Here is a 17,314-nt window from a genome sequence, read left to right as displayed (position 1 = left end):
GTGAAACAATTGGAACTCATATCAGAATAGATCAGCATGTTGCAGAGACTGAGAAAATGCTACAAGCTCCCAGCTGGGAAAACTTGTAATTGCAACCAGCCAGAACATTGATATAGAGATAGCGAAATTACTAACAAGGGAAAAAGAAAATTTAGGAGACAAATAGAGGAAGCGTTTTCCTATGTATGACAAGAACCCTAGTAAATATGACAAAGTGCTCGTCAAGAGCAGAATGTTGAACTGGCGTGAAGAAAATATAAAATTGATTACTACAATGACAAGCCACATAAAATGCCATAATAAGAGCACAGGAACTCATTTCAAATAAAAGTGAGATAAAAACACTCTCCCAAATTAAGGGGGAAAATGTGAACAAACTCAACTTCTTGCTTTGGGCAATTCAGTAACCATTGTCAAAAGCAATCAAGACTAATGGTGACATTATCATAACAGAGGAATACTTAGGGCTCTAGGGATTGCTCCAATGTATACATTTACAGCCCCAGCTCTGGTAACATCAGGAAAGCAGCAATCTGGGAGCTAATACCCCATTACAGTAGAATTTGAACAAAGCTATGCCATGAATTCATTTCTAAGCCGAGAAGTAACTCTTCCTTGATTCAGGCATGCCAAAATACAGGCAGACAGAAATATGCTTGGGTTAACACATCCGGGACACTATGTATATATATATATAATGACGTCAACTCCAAAATCTATCATTGTACTTGACTCTTATTAATGAAGTTTGCTCTCAAGTTGGAGAAGGAAAGGGATGAGCAAGAAGCTGCAATCTCCTTTACCCTGGTTAGCCCAGAAAAATTGCACAGCTGTAAAAAAGTCACATTCTCAGCGATTGCTAAATAAATAAATATCTGGTGAATATGAGGACTCACGTTGTACTTAGAACGGCTTGGCTCCAACCGGTCAGACTGTTGTTAGAGGAAGAGCATGATTCAGTTTTCCAGCAATGGATATATACAGGCCTTTCAAAGTCACTAGCAGTGGTTGCAGGGAGTAGGACTCACCTGTAACAGGTAGGGCGGCTCTGGTTGGTGGAGGCTGTGCTGGGCTTCCCGATTCTCCATGACCCGCAAGCCAACACGTTGGGCGAAATCCAGGGAATGAGTAAGCACACCTGGGTGGGACCTGGGGCTCTGTGGAGAGAAGGGTTCGATCTATCAAACTCTGTTCTCCACACTCACCTTTTAAGCTATTATCCATGCTGCACTCCACCCACGTTTCTCCCTCACCTGTGGTGCCTGGCTCTTTTGTTTTATTTTTTTGTTCATTTTGTTTTGGTGAGGCTGTTTATCCCCCTTCCACAAGCATGAGAAAATAATCCACCACACCGAGTAGGCTTGTTGATATTTAGAGACAAAATTCTACATACAGGTTATCTACAGGCAGTTGGATTTTGGAAGGGTGCAAAAAAATCATCCTGTTATTGCTCACTACGTATCATTTTGTACCTTTTTTTTTTTTTTCAAACCATGCCCCTATCTATGTTTGCAACTGAAATAAAATACTTAAAGGTCACATTAAGCATTCAACATTTCTCCTCAACTTTTTAAAAATATTTTATTTATTTATTCATGAGAGACACAGAGAGAGGCAGAGACACAGGCAGAGGGAGAAGCAGGCTCCATGTAGGGAGCCTGATGTGGGACTCGATCCCAGGACCTCAGGATCACTCGCTGAGCCAAAGGCAGATGCTCAACCACTGAGCCACACAGGTGTCCCCCTTCTCAACTTTATGAATCTAGGTGATTAAAAAAAAAATCCCCTTGGTAAAGACTACCGAAAAACTTTTTTTTAGAAAATATTTTTTTCTCTCTCTCTTTTTCTTTCTTTGAGAGAGAGAGAGAGAGAGAGAGAGAGCACAGGAGTGCAAGCTGGTGAAGGAGGAGAGGAGGAGAAAGAGAGAGAAGAGGAGAGAATCTCAAGCAGGCTCCACACTGAGATCACGACCTTGGCTGAAACCAAGAGTCGGACACTTAACTGACTGAGCCACCTAGATGCCCCTCAAAAAACATTTTTCTATAAAAAGCATAAAAGAAACAAAGTAAAAAAGAATCCTTATCAATATAATTTCGTTAAAACAAAGTACACACACACACAAAAAAACATCTATTGGTGATAAGGTGTCCTGGGTGATTCAATCTATTTTTATTCATTACTGTTACTTTTGACCATCCATATTGGCTTCTAAAATAAGGATACTTAGGGATCTTAGAAGATAATTTAAATGCCACAGACTACCCCCCCCACGCCCCTCAGTGTTCAATGTTTTTTTTTGTTGTTGTTTGTTTATTTGTTTGTTTTTCTGGATTGTAATTTACTCCTCCAGTATGTTACCATTTTCCTAAACACAGAGGAAGGAGAATATATATGAAAAACCAGGGCTCTATCCTGTTTTCTTTTTCTTTCATAGTTTCACTGCTTTGGAAGAGCTCACTTCTTTCCCTGTTGACATTCATATGGATATAGAACCGATGTTATGGAATACTTGAGTTTTTTTCATGCAACCTGAGGCTATATTGAATATCTTTTCTCCCTCTTCCATCCACTTTAAATGTTTTCTGTATTGTTTATTTTTGAGTCCTCCTCCCCCCAAATTCTATAAATTTGCTATGTTACACAGCTTCGGAGTCAAGAGTCTAGTCCCTATTATCTCAAACATAACCAGTGTTCACTTCAAAAAGTTCAAACTAGGTGAGCCACAGTTACCCATTTCCATTCATAGATTAGGGTTAATAATAAAATAACAATTTGTGAGAATTACAGATGCTTTATTCCATACAGAGAAAATGGAGGATGCATTATTTTTAAATGTCTGGGAAGTGTTACCAAAACGGTTAGTGTATTAGGTTCAATGATACTTAAATATACTAAAAAGAAAAAGTGGGAAAAGTGGATAAAGGGGGTATACATTTGTTAAAAAAAATTTAGAAAGGCTTTTTAATAAGGGAATATTACACATGATATTATCTGACCACAATGAATTACATTAGACGTTAATACAAAGGGATAAAATAAAAAAAAACTTAAGGGAAATCTTTGAGAACAACTCATTTAATTGCCTGGGTCAAGGAAAAAAAAAATCAAATGGTAGCTAAAAGTATATTTAGGAAATGATGAAAATAAGAAAATTAATTATAAAATTAATAGAATAGGGGAAATTTTATAATGAAGGCACCTTCACTGAGTAAGTTATGTTAAAAAGATAATCTATTAGGAAAAAAAGCTAGAAAAAATTATAGTAAAATAATTCCAAAAGAATAACATGCAGGGGGTAGTTAGAATGAATTTAGTAATTGCTAGATTAAACAATTAAACATTTACAATTAAAGACTTTTTTTTTTCCACAAATGACTATGGACAAAGTTACTTAATAAAATGGTTTACCAAAGACTCACCGAGACTTCCCAAGAGTAGAGACTTTTAAACACTAAATTCAAGGAGGAACGATGTTCTGATCCATCAGCTTCAGATTATTGGTGAAAATAAAGCCCGATCCAAGAACATTCCTGAGGTCCCTCTCTGTAAAACCAGACTAGCAATTAGTTTCTTATATATCTCTAGGAGAATGCCAACAGGTCCACCAATGAGCCATAGAGTGTATCCCACAAAATATATAGTTTACGTATTGAAAAAAATATTTAAAATGCTGTTTCACATACTCAAACAGGAAGGATATCACGAAATCACAAGAATAAGAAAGAGGAAAACGGAAATCCAAAAAGACAGAGAAAAATATTTTTGTTTGAACTGTTTAAAACATTACAGAAGGTATACTCTATAAAATCATAAATTCAAACAGCAAGACATATAGAATAAAAACCAATGCAAACATAGTCCTTCACCCACACTCTACCCACATCCCTACTCCAAATCTAAAAATTTATTCCAATTAAGTAATTATGAGAATGTGCAAAAATAAATCAAAAGAACCACAGTGCTAAAAACATAACTAAAGTGCATATAATAGAGAACATACAAAATTTTACTATATACCTTTATTTATAGTCATGTATATGTGTCTCTACATATACAACCTTATATAACTATATATAATAATATAAGTATGGTTATATATAACTATATATGGTTTATTTTTGTGTATAGTTTATATGTATATTTTGTGTACAGTTTATATATGGTCATCATTTCAGGTCATCACAGAGATGTCCTGCTGCCACTGACCACCTTCTTCAGATCCTTTTAAAAAGCATAGATGGTGTGTGGAGGCCAGGGGAGTAGTGGGTATTTATTCGTATTCATCAGACTATTCGGAAGTCTCTGGATATGTTTGTGCCACCTATTGAACCAAGTAAGGGGTGTCAAAACCAACACATTCCTAAATTTATGTGAGGATAAGATAGAGGTCAGTCACTTAGGGTAAATCTTCCTGGTGTTTCAGCCCCTAAGAACTTGGGCTTAGCTTCAAGCTTTCCAGAATTATATGCCTACATACATTAAATGTCAAATATCTAGGCATTTGTCATAAACGATGAGGAATTCATACAGTAAAATTCCACACAGAATTAAATGATATATTACAAAGTGATCTACAAGTCAGTTTAGAAAAAAGATGCAATTAAAGTCATAATATGTTTTTGAAAATCAAGAGGCATCATATCACCTCCTCTAAGTCTTAAAGTAATATGCTTCTTGATCACTGTTATGTAAGATACACCTGTCAGCTCTAATTACTGCCACCATCGAAAGGTGGCTCTCAACTATACTGAGAAATTATTTATGAGTCTCAGATTTGATGATTCAGATTTTGGATTAGTGTTTTTTTTTTCTATCCATATCACTTTAGTTTTCACTTTACATCAAAGGAGTACTATAAAAATTAAATGTTAATTTTTGTGATTCACTTTATACAACAATCATGATTCTGTATCAGTGAAGAATCCATAGTCTGCCCAGAGGAAATTGCACTATTTGCTACTTCTTATACACACTTTTCATTTGTCTGACCAGATAGATTTTTTTGAGGAAACAATTCTGCAATTGTAATGTCTTCACCTGTGATTTAGCCGCAAAATAAAACGTCTCTAAATCCTGTGGATTTTCTGAAGAAGGGTTCTTAAACATGCAAACCGGAGTGGAACAATGCTTTCTGATGTAGTTTTCAGTGGATCGCTACCCTAGCTAATTGACATAATCTTACATTAAACACCTACTAAGTTTAGGATGCCTCGTTTCATATTAGGAGCAGTGAATGCAATGTGATCTTTATCCTCAAGGAGCTTAGAGTCTAGTTGACCTGAAGAGTGGTACAAACCTATCTGTAATACAAAACAGAATGTGCGAAGGATTTTGAGGGTTTTACAAATTGCTGTTACAGCCTAGACGGTGCCCTTTGCCAATTACTTCCAGCTGGGAGGATTAGGGAACGCTTTAAGGAAAGAGGAGTACCAACCTGGATAGCTGAACATGCTTTGGGCAAGTGAAAACAAGGGAGAAGAACTCTACTCTGAGCAGAAAGTGTAAAGTGGGGATCCGGAGCAGAAATCATTTATATGCAATTAAAGAGCAGGTGATAGAAGAAGAATTTCTGGGAGACAGGGTTGAAAAATGTAAGTTGAGACATGACTCAAAGGAAGCTCTCTTGCGCTGAGTCTTGCAAAATTGCTTCAGAAAACACTTGGTCTCTCATTCTTTTATTACTTGAGATGAGTTGCATTTATGGGAAACGTTTCCGGGAATAGGCTTCATTGACATCGTTAGGGTTGCACTGTCTTGTTAGGTCCTGATAAATAGGCCCCGACTAAAAAATATTAAAATAAGATTTTCAACTCCAGACTGAAGATTTCTAATGAGTAACATCTAGCAGCTAATTTTAAAACTACTTTCTTCAGACTAGCTCTGACAAAAAAAAAAAAAAAAAAAAATTACTGGTGCAAAATTCTGAACTCGATGGCACCCAGTATTTCATTTACTCTTCTTTTTCTGAAAGCAAACTTGCGGACCTGGACTACCGACGTAGTCAACGCAACACTACCATCACCTGAGGTGTCTCATATGATGCACAAGCTGCTTCTAAGCCCTTCAGTCGCCGAGACCAACATTTGCAACCTGGTGACTCTTCTGATCCCACTGAATTCGACTCTATTTTCCCTGTGAAGAACTGGAAATGTCTCAGGTCTTATTACCTCATCAATTGTCCTCCTAACCCCATAAAATAACAAAAAACAAAACAGCTTTTCATTGGCCTTCATTATAATTGATTCTCCAGGGTATCTTTGCCTTGCTCCATTAAAATGGTGTTGTTGCTACGATGGTATTTCTCAGCAGGGATGTTCTAAATAGCTGATTAATATGTAAAGCAGTAAAAAATGTAATTTTTTGCTGTGAAATTAGCCAGTGCATGGGACTCCAAAGCTGCTGAAACAAAACAAAAGAAACCAAAATGTTCCAGCTGTTCTTTTTGATGGAATATCATCTGAGGTGCTCACAGCTAGGGAGCTTACCTGCATCCATAGCATTCTGGACATAACCTATCAATATATACATCGCTGTTAAATTCTTTATGTCGCTTTTCATTTGGGGGTTCAGCAAAGTGCTTTAGAATTAGGGGCAAAGGTCTGAAAGTTGTGTTACTTCTTTAAATCGAGGGTTGAAAGCTATCTGTAATAAATCTTATTCTCTGGACTCCTTTTATTGGTAGCACCCTTTTTAATCTTGCTGCACCTATTAAGCATTAGCGGGGTCTGTTTTCAAATGTCTTCTTAATGTCTTATCTATACTTTTAGAAGAAAAAAAGAAAAGCAGAAACCAGATGGTTTTGTTATTACCCTGACCCACCAAACAAAATCAAACATAACTACTGAGACAAACAGAATAAGGCAAAAACACATAATATCAACCTTCCCAATAGATGTGTTCTGGACATCCTAGTTTTGCCAGAGGTTTCTAACAATATAGCATAGGCCGAGAAAGCGCTTTCAGAAGAGAAGCCAACGTGACCCCCCCACCCCCAGCCGCCTGGCTCCCCCAGTGGCTTCGGCACATGCACACAGGCTCTTCTGTGAATTCTTCACATATGCTTTCTGGTTTGCAAACTGAACAAGCACCAAATCACTGGAGATTTTATGCCCAGTGACTTCTCACCGGGCAGATTCTAATTTGGCAATGAGTTTAGGGTCCTCCTGGTGAGAAATCTGCTTCTGGCAGAAGCTCCCTCACTGATGGAGGGAGGTGTTTCCGCCCATGGCTGTGTTCTCTTTAGACCAGGCATGAGATCACATCTGTTCCTAGGGCTCTAAGCCCAAGGGACCTCTGAGCAAAGAATTACCACCGAGAACTCTGCATTTTCTGGTTAAATGCAATCCTCTCCCCTGTGTCAGAATGAATGTTCCTCATTGCCTAATGACCCTGACATTTTTTTTTTCCCTAGCATGGAATTTCACCTGAGATGTATAAAATGACATTGTGTGTAAGAGAAAGCAGTATAAATTAGGCTGTGGCACTAAGATTGTGGGCAAACTTCTCCTGGGGTAATGTGACTCCGAAATAAGCCAGAGGAGGTGCTTTGGAAATCAAATGATATCAAGGGGGAAAAAATAAGAATGAATAAAAAAAAATCTTTCTTGTCTATGAAATTTTTTCCCCCGTGTGATGAATTATTTTAACCATGAAAGTATTCTTGAGCCAACTTTTGAGACTTGGGATGTGAGCAGTTATTTCTCAGGAGTGCAGCCGATTCCTTTGACAATCACCCCACACAAGAACCCTTTATTTCTCCCTGTCTATGTTGAAAACCTAACAGAAATTTCTGGCTTCGTTTGAACAAAAGTAGTTAGACGGTAACATCTTTGTTGCAAGTTAAGCCAGCCTGTAATCTTTAGGGATGTTCCAGAAGAGAAAATCAGAAAGAGGACGCTCATTGCTTTGTCAACCGTTAGGCCAAATACTATCTCCAACAGCTGGTACCAAGGTGTTCCTGATCAAACTATTGCAAATATTTCCAATTCTGCATTCATGATTGTGCATGAGATACATGAATAATCCTTCCTATTTCATTCCATTAAAGATACTTTGAATTTCCACCATCCTAGGCACGGGGCTAACTTTCCTTCGAGACCTCTTTATGAATTAGTACCCACTTGAAACACACTCTTCTCGAAAAGGCCGGAGACAATAGTTTGTGCTGTGTCTTTGTATGCTGCATTTAAATAGTCCCGTAAGTGTGTGAAAGAAGGCTAGAAATATTTCCGAGAGAAATGGCAGACAAAGAATCAGCTGTGTGGCATGTGCGTGCAGCCTGTGGCTATTTTACAAGGAAATCTAGCAGCTCTCAATAATGTGAAAGTCTTCTTGAGAGGCGCCGTGGCACAGCAAGTCACTGAACCAGAGAAATTCAATTTGCCTACTGTAAAGTATGTTTTGTCTGTCTCAGAAAGCTCTAATTCAATCCAAAATTGCTTTCTAGAAGCAGTCACTCTGGCCAAGGAAGGGTGTTCAGGGTCCGGAATAGGACAGACTGCACTGGGCTAAGCTGTCAAAAAGCATTCAGTGCTGCTTCTCACTCTTGGGACGTGAACCACAGACCCCCCTGGAGGTCACTGACCTCTCCGTGTCGTAGATCTACGTGTATTTGTGATTGAATAACCTTTAGGTAACTTTTATCTGTGATCTAATTTTACTCAACAAATGCCGAGGGAAGAAGGGGAAACAGGGAAGATGGTTGGATGAATAGTATGTGGATGGGTGAGGAAATAAATTTCTGCTTGAATTCTGTGCATCATACATCATTTGCAGGGGGCTTTGAACAAGCCTGGAAGGTTGTGAAATAGCCCTCTGACACATCACCTCGTGGTTTACCATTGGGTAACTGAACTAATGGGTCATATAAACTAACTAAAACTTACCTTTTCCCATAAATTTCATAGTTGGATTTATGTTACCAATACTTGGCCAAGTGTCAAACCTCACGTCTTTCCTCTGCTTTGTCTAGGAATCACGACACTAGCTTGCCTACATTCTACATTGTAACATTCTCAACTTGATCATACTTTCAATGGTAGGAGTTATGAGATATTCCTATTTTTTTTTAATTTCTGAGTTTTGAAGCCTTTATGTTAAGTAAATATCCATCAACTCCTGAAAGAATGAACTAAGATAATGTAATTGTTTGGTTCCATATCAAAATCCGTAAGTGATAAAGAGTCTTAGGTAACTTAGGCTTTCTGGCATCTCATGGGCTATTGTAAAGTAAGTTAAAGATATCAACGTCCTCAAACTTATCTTTAAGATTTAAAAAACTGTTTCCACTAAATAAGGGGTTTAGGACTGAAACAATATGATAACAAATATCATAAACAATATGATATACAGTATGATAAATCACTATTCAAGGCTTTTTGCCAAGGGACAAAATTATCTGCCAAATAGACCTATATAATATACAAAGATGGGGGCTTGGCAAATATCTTTAGCACTCTGCTAAGGTGTTTTTTTTTTTTTTTTTTTACTAAAATCACTTTCACTTTTTAATATTTGTAGTCAAATGTAAGAAATCATTAAATAATTATTTTTAAGTATTTACTGATAAAATGCCTCAAGTTTATAGTTTTTATGATGGTTCATAAACTTTAGTATGCAAAAGGATTCCCTGCATTCTATTTTTAAAAGTGTAAATCCATGGGACTGACTCTCAAAAATTCTAGTTCCCTGGGTTGGAAGCAGATCTTGGCACCAGCAGTTTAATAACCAATTTAGCAATTATGATGCAGGGGATTATTTGAGTATTTTTTGAAGGAAAAAATCCTGCCACACAAGTATCTAAAAGCTATCTGAATTATTTAATGCCTAAAATATATACATGATGACATTTTTATTATGCTGATATTTCTTACAATGGTATGAAATATTTTATAATTTACTTTTGGGGAGGTGAGACTAGTCAGTGAAGAGAAAGGCTGTAGCTTAAAAAATAATCTATCCTTAAAAACATAGGATTTAGTTTTTTTTTTTTTTTAACAGTGGTTCATTCCTTTGCTTTTTAATAGGAAACTTTTGGATTTGTAATGGTAGAGACAATTCTTGTTACATAGAGATCTGATTGCATGATTCATTTTTCTACAACCAAAATCTCAACAGGGGATCCTGGCGGGCTCAATCAGTAGAGCATGGGACTCTGATCTCAGTCAGGGTCGTGGGTTCGAGCCTGGCTTTGCAGGTGGAGATTACTTAAAAAAATATCTCAACACAATCAATACTTTTGAGTTGGAGTTTTGGTGAATATTATGTTTCAGCACTCGGAGGAAAATTCTGATCATACTTTCAGGTTTGAGCAGCATGACACTGTCAAGTATTCTAGATTTCTTTTTAAACAGAAGCAGGCATTCTTTATTTTATTCAGCGAAGGACTCTGAGATGAGCCTGTATATCTAAGGAGAAAAATAATCGTTAAGCTTCTACTTACTTTAAAAATGAAAAGGAAGTATATGCACCAGAATATTATCAGCACAATTGTGTATATTTTCCTGACAAAAATCTAAGAAAACAAGTACATTAGCATTTCTTAATTTTTTAAAAATTCAAATTAATTGCTATTTCAAATACTTTCTATAGTGAAAAGCATGTGAGAGTTAATAAAGCTATTTAGGCTCTCTGGTGTCTCACAGGGCTGTTATAAAATGAATAAATTTGAGAACACTAATGAGTATAAGATTAAAAAGAATACTTCCATTAAATTAAGGGGTTCAAGCACAAGAAACAGTATGATAAAATATACTTACAATCTGTGGCACTTTGCCAAAGAACAAAATAATCAGCCAGATAGAAGTGGGTTTACTAAGGAGCTCATGGAATTAAACTTTGTGACATCTTCCTTTCATGAGCCCTTTCCAAGGCTTCTTTTTCCCCATTCTATATAAATATTGTTTCCTTTGCAATTACGTACGTTTAATTATTTTTTTGTCTCTGTTTCTAACAGAAGGTTGCCAAGTTTTATGCTCTTCAGGATCCAAAACTGGGTGCACCCTTATATATAAACATATATTCTTATAGTTTAAAGAAAAAAACAAAGTACACTTCTCTTCTGTGTGCATTTTGATAGCTCATGTTCTACAGAAGCCATTAAAATTTTCGTTCTTCGAAATGGATAAACAGTATTATGTATTTGCATATGACCAAATCAGAAGAGGGAGAAACGTTCTTTAAGAAAGGGATGAATGTGTCATTATTTTAACCATGCACCATTGTTTCAGCACTGCCAAACTGCGGTTATCACGATACCAGTGTGGGTTAAATAAGGGAGGTATCAGCTGGGCCGAGGTCATGTTAGCCAACCTGCCATGAGATCCTCTTCTCGGTGGGACTCCTGTCTCTGTGCTTCTTCAAGTTCCACTAGATCCTGTCTGTGGTGTCACGTAATATGCATTTTTTCAACCTATTTCTAAAGATAGGGTTTAAAAAAATAAAAAAAAAATAACGTTGGGTTAGCAACTGTAAAAATATGCTACTTGCTTTTAGGGTCTCTAACTGAACTAGGATCTGGGAATGGAGAAGGTGTTAGCGGTGTCCTTACTAAGTCACACTGACCCTCCATTCTAGCAAATGTCTATTATGCTCCTGCCCTGACTGCTTACTTATTTTCAATCTTAGAAAAACATGCAAATTGAAATATATTAAGAATGTGCCTTATGAGAAAGAGAGTTGCAAAGAAACTAGGTGAAGTAGAGGTGACCTACGTGGAAAGGAAAAACAAAACCAAAAACTACTGCTGAAAATAAAAGTGGGTAAATGCTTTTAGTTTAGCTTTTTGGTTTTTGTTTGTTTGTTTTGAACAGGAAAGCAGCCACCACAAACATTCCTCTAAACAGGAATGTATAAAGCAACACGATTAGCCTTGGGATTAGATTTTTAAATTGTCTAAAACATAAAGTTGATTAAGTTCAGTAAATGTTTTCATCTCAATCCATGTTTACAATCCATGAGATTAGTGAGAAAGAACTGCTTGCAGCTCAAAGAGAAACAAAATTTATGGGATCATGTGAATATTTTGCTTCTACAATTCCAAATGCCTTAAAACTGTAATTTCAATTATTGAGCTATTTGAATTTTTTTATGCATTGCCATATAGAGACACAAAAACTTAAATATTTAACTAAATGTTTAGTTAGCAGAATTTGGGTATTCTAATGTTCTATTCTGGATTTGCAACCTGCCAGGCATTCATGGGCTTGCTTCCTTGCTTCCTATATCTTCCCTAATAAAGATCTTGACTTCTACAACTAAATTTTTGAAGCACTAGGACTCACTTTGATACTGAGAAAGTCACATTTTGGGAGCCTCTCTTTTCTCATCTGTAAAATGAAAGGCTTATGTTACTTCTGGTATTCAATGTAGTTTTAAAAATCTGTTCTTCTGTGATTTTGTGTAATACCAGGAAAAAAGAAATCTTCAACTCCAGCCGGCATAGAAAAGCAACCATTTAGTAGTTGTGGAAAAGATTATCTCTGTAATAGCAATTTTAGGTCATCTACCTTTTCGTAGAGAATTAACTCTCCAAGTTTTCAACACTTTGTTTGTCCTTTTTATATACACTTTGTCACTTTGGAGGGAAAAGAAGGAGAAGAAGAAGTGGAGAGGAAGGAGAATGAGAAGAAGGAAAAAAATAAATATAATGGAATTAGGAAGTGGAGGAAAAAGAGAGAAACATTCTTGCCATTTAAGTGTTATTCAATTTAACCAATCATTAGAAAAATCAAACAGGAACATAATGTTGATAGAACTTCAAAATGCCATTGAAAAAACATACAAAATTATCCAATTGCAATGAAGTTTATGTTCTGGAGAAACAGTCTCTAGAATTGATTTTAATAATAGATGATCTCATTTATATTTTTCTCCTGCTCTTCTTGCTGAAACTCCTGTTTAGATGAGAAAATTAGCATTTAGACAAATTGATTAAAAGTAATCCCTTTGATTTTAGGTGGCAGCAAAAGAACAAACTCAGAAAGTTATCAGTATTTATTCTTATATGTCCCCTCTTTCTTATAAATACATAATTACCATAGTAATTGTCAACTCAAAATAATAGTTTTTTGTCTTTCGCTCTAGTTGATAAATTTTTCAAAATAAGAGACCATATGTTACCTAGTGTCTCGGCTAGTAGGCATAATTTGTTTTCTTTTTTTTCTTTTTTCTTTGCATGATTTGTTTTCAATGATTATTGAATAAATGAATTAATAGACTAATAGCCATTTTGATATAACAATACAAATTGCTAGTCTTTAGTTTAGATTATTAGATAAGTGAGATTAATAAAAGTGTATGTTTGGTAATATATAATCTCCATTCAAAATTATTTTACTTCATAAATTTGCTAGTGGAAGTAAAAGCATATTTGAAGTGTTACATATTTTGTTAGAGTTATTTTTAAAGTGAAACTATGTATACTTAATTCTTACTAATAATTTTTCAGGTGTTATCCCTAACTTTGTAGAGAATGGTAAGAATCTAAGCAAATGTATAGAAGTAGAACATGATTTCCTTATAGTCTTGTCATTAATAAGTAAAAAAGTACAGAAATCATCTTTAAAAGATTATTTTCCCATGAAAAAGAGAAAATAGGTATAGTTTACAGTGTGTACATAGCTTTATAGTACTATAAAATCAGAACTCAAATATGTAACTACACAAAATTCTTTCTTCTGTGTTCATTTATATTATTTACATTATTATGCAAATATCCCTTATTGCTTCAGTGTACTGAATATAGCACTTTGACATGCACTTCAGAGAGGAGAGATGCTGAGAAAATAGCAAATCTAATGGCTGAAATAGAAATCAAATTATTAAGGAGTATGTTCTTACTCGTTTATTCCTTTTAAGAGAATACATACAATGGTTATAGAATACAAATGCTCTTCGAATTGTGCTATTTATAGGTTCTCAATTGGACACTGACATGGAATTCCAGAGTCTGATTTTTGAAAAATTAAGGGATGTTTCACCCCACTTCATTAAATTCACCTTGTCCTCTTACTTTTATCTCTCATTCACTCATTTGCCTTTTAAAGTTCTGTAAAGGAAAAAAAATCTCTGCTTATAGTTTCTTGAAAAAAAAATTATAACCTTAGGTTCTCAATGTATGTATTGCCAGCTAACTTTTAGGTTATCTTCAATAGAAACTGGGTTTAATTTCAAAGGAGAAATTTGTCCATGGGGCACCTGGGTGACCTAGTGGTTGAGTATCTACCTTTGGCTCAGGTTGTGATCCTGGGGTCCTGGGGTCAAGTCCCGGATCAGATACTTCAGGAAAGATGGAGTTCCATTTATTAGTATCAATGATACCATCTCTGTGGTTTGCTCCATATTACTCTATGCTGATTTGCATCACACAGATTCCTCGTCTCAGAATCTATTTCCTGCCTCACAGCTTGCCAGGATTTTCACTGCCTTTGTCTTAAAGGACGAAGGGATTTCGTTCCTCAGAGAGGACTATTTATTAGACTATGGTTGGTTGCTGCCCTGTCATTTGAAGCCTGGATATTAGAAGTTATTTTGTCTACTAAGATGTTCACATCCAAGTTCAAGGGAAAAATATCTTTAATAGGAAGAAACATCTAGCCCTTCAAAAAGATTTAGACATACTATCTAAGACTATTCTCTCTCTTTCAATGATCCTCAAAACACATTATTTTCTGATCTCTCTATTCCTGGGATTGTACTCAATAAGTCTATCAGGACTTTTTTTTTCTATTTGTTTTTTATGGCACTTCATAGTTTTTGTTTGTTTGTTTGTTTGTTTTTTTATGTCCTTTATTGGAAAATATCCTCTTTGCCAGAGTGTTTTGCTAGACCTTTTGTCTATTTTCTCATTCTGGAAGTACTATGGAAAATATTGAATTTTGTAAATTGACTCTGTCTTCATATTTATCTTCATATTTATTTTATTATATTATCTTCCTCCTTTCACTTTGTGAAAATTTAATTTTACTTTATCTTCTAAACTTTGATTTTTGTCAAACTTAAACTACATTATTTTAAATTTCCACGAGCTTATCTCTTTCTAGTTATTCCGTATTAAAAATAATATTTATACCTTCATGGATATAGGATCTTGTTTTATCTTTATGAGTAGTATATTAATTATAGTTTTTAGGTTGTCCTTATTACATTTGATCTCCTTTCTTTCCTAATGTCTTTTTGCCTTAAATATTTATTAAAATAACTAGAGATTCTTGGGGACCTATTCTTTTTTAATTAATAAATGTTATTTTAAGACCAGTTTTGGACTCACAACAAAATTGTACATAGAGAGTTTCCATATGCTACCTGTCCGCACACATGCACAGCTCTCCCTCACTATAACATGCTATACCAGAGCGCTACATTTGTTACATCAATGTACCTATTCATTTTTAAAAATAGAGTTCTAAAATATTAGAAGCTCTGTGTTGGTTGAAGGGTTGGGTTTTTCATTGGAGAATCAAGGTGCTAGTTCTGTACATCTTTTCTATAGCATGGTTCAGTTTTTCTAGAACAGTATCCTTCCTGGGTATAAACACAAACAGTTGTATTTTGTGACTGGATGGGAAAGATGTCTCCCAGGGCTTCTCTCCATTTGCTATGTAGACAAAGGGAGCAAACCTGAAAGCCATAAATCCAGTGTCATCCCAATCCTGCTGAATCCAGATGGAATTAACTGGAACACAGTAGCTGAGGTCAGTTCTGTATGTTTTGCAGCATTTTCATTATAATAATTGATGACTATAAGTGCATGCAGTGGGCAGAATAATGACTCCCAAAGATATTAATTCTTAATCCCTGGAATCTATAAATGTTACTTTATATTGAGAAGGGGTTTAGGCAGACAGGATAAGTTAAAAATCTTGAGATGGGGAGATGATCCAAGTGAGGGCAAATGCCATCACATGCGTCCTTATAAGAGAGGGGTAGAGGAAGATTATATATAAAACAAAAGGATAAGGTTATTTTGGGAGGGAAGACAGAGGTTTCAATGATAAGGCCCCAAACCAAGGAATATTAGCAGTCATCAGATTCTGGGAGAGCCAAGAAATAGATTCTTCCCTAGAGCCTCTGGAGGGAGCCTGGTCCAGCTAATCCTTGATTTCAGCCTACTGATACTGATTTTACACTTCTGGCCTCCAGAGCTATAATAGAATAAATTCATGGTTTGTTTTTAAGTCAGCAGATCAGTGATTGTTTGCTACAGCAGCCATAGTTGAGTGATATTTGATTAATTTGCCTTGAATTTCTGCTTCATATTTGACTTGATTTCTCTTTTTTCCCATTTCCATTATACTTGGTAATTACTTGTGATATCCCAATGTAATGTTCTACCTTGGATATGCTCTGGGTTCTGAATAATTCTTAAATCTCTTTAGTTCCGTCGTCCCCCTCAAAAGTTAATTCTTCTTATGTTATATTGTTTCAGGTCCTTGGTGTGGATCCCTAAGGTTTTGATAAAGCTATCCATACTGCTTATAGTTGCTAAGATCTCCACATGTAAACATAGTATTTCCTTTTTTACTATAGCCTAAAAATCCTCCAAAATGTATGGACTTAAAACAATATTTTATTTCATTTTATCTCTCACCATATCTGTAGGTCAGAAATTTGGAAGAGTTTGTTGAGAGATAGTTCTCCATGTCTCTTGCATTTCTGCCCATCTATTGAACAAGAACCAGTGATATTTGTTTCATACTATTTTCTCAAGGGTGTTTGTGTTTCTCGTTGCTAATGAGCCTTGACGTACAGATAGAGTATCTCCCTTTGAGACAGAAGGCACACGTGTCTCGTGATTGGGGCAATAAAGATAATGCCTCCCTCTGGGCAGTTTGGGCAGGTTTGTTAGCAGTCCCTTCAGAAGATTAGGGAAGGGGGTAGTTGCCCTCCCTAGTTTGGGCTACTCAGCTATGACTCAAAACCACAGTATGTGCAACATCTGTCTGGACAACTTCATCTCATTCATTTACACCTTGGGTAAATAAGATGAACTGATGCCAACATGAAGTTCATGCTTCTACTGCTTACTATGCCAAGGGTAATAAAGTCCTTAGGCTTTTTCTTTGAAATGTTGTTTTCTTCCAGCCTCCATGAAATTTAGCAGAGACTAACTTGTTAGCTTTAAAGTAGAATAAGATTTCAGACTCTTCATAGTTTGTGACAGAACTCATTTTGGTGGTTCTGGCGCCCAGTATCTCAGCTCTGTGTAGTCAGTTAGTGACTTAAAGCTTAGGGGTGCTGGCTGAAAATCTTCCTCTACTTTCATGCTGCCCCAAGATTTCTCCATATGCATCTTGCAAGTGATAGGTTGGACTTA

The 17,314-nt window shown here is 35.9% G+C and overlaps 1 long non-coding RNA gene across 2 annotated transcripts in view; it reads right to left on the bottom strand.

Moving 5' to 3' along the window:
- Positions 1-17,314, bottom strand: part of LOC112654076 (uncharacterized) — a 98,118-nt gene that overhangs the window by 60,452 nt on the left and 20,352 nt on the right. The window contains exons 3-6 of one of the 2 annotated variants that reach the window (XR_004814651.2): positions 12,282-12,326; positions 11,311-11,416; positions 3,420-3,543; positions 1,029-1,157 (exon numbers count right to left, since the gene is read on the bottom strand). This is a non-coding gene — a long non-coding RNA (uncharacterized LOC112654076). The remainder of the gene's footprint in view (positions 1-1,028; positions 1,158-3,419; positions 3,544-11,310; positions 11,417-12,281; positions 12,327-17,314) is intronic. The other variant, XR_003132713.3, reaches the window with a different exon arrangement.

The sequence above is a fragment of the Canis lupus genome, chromosome 3, assembly GCF_003254725.2.
Source record: "Canis lupus dingo isolate Sandy chromosome 3, ASM325472v2, whole genome shotgun sequence".
Classification (NCBI taxonomy): Eukaryota; Metazoa; Chordata; class Mammalia; order Carnivora; family Canidae; genus Canis; species Canis lupus.
Note: the sequence above shows the minus strand (reverse complement) of the source record. Positions and strands in the feature narration are given on the sequence as shown.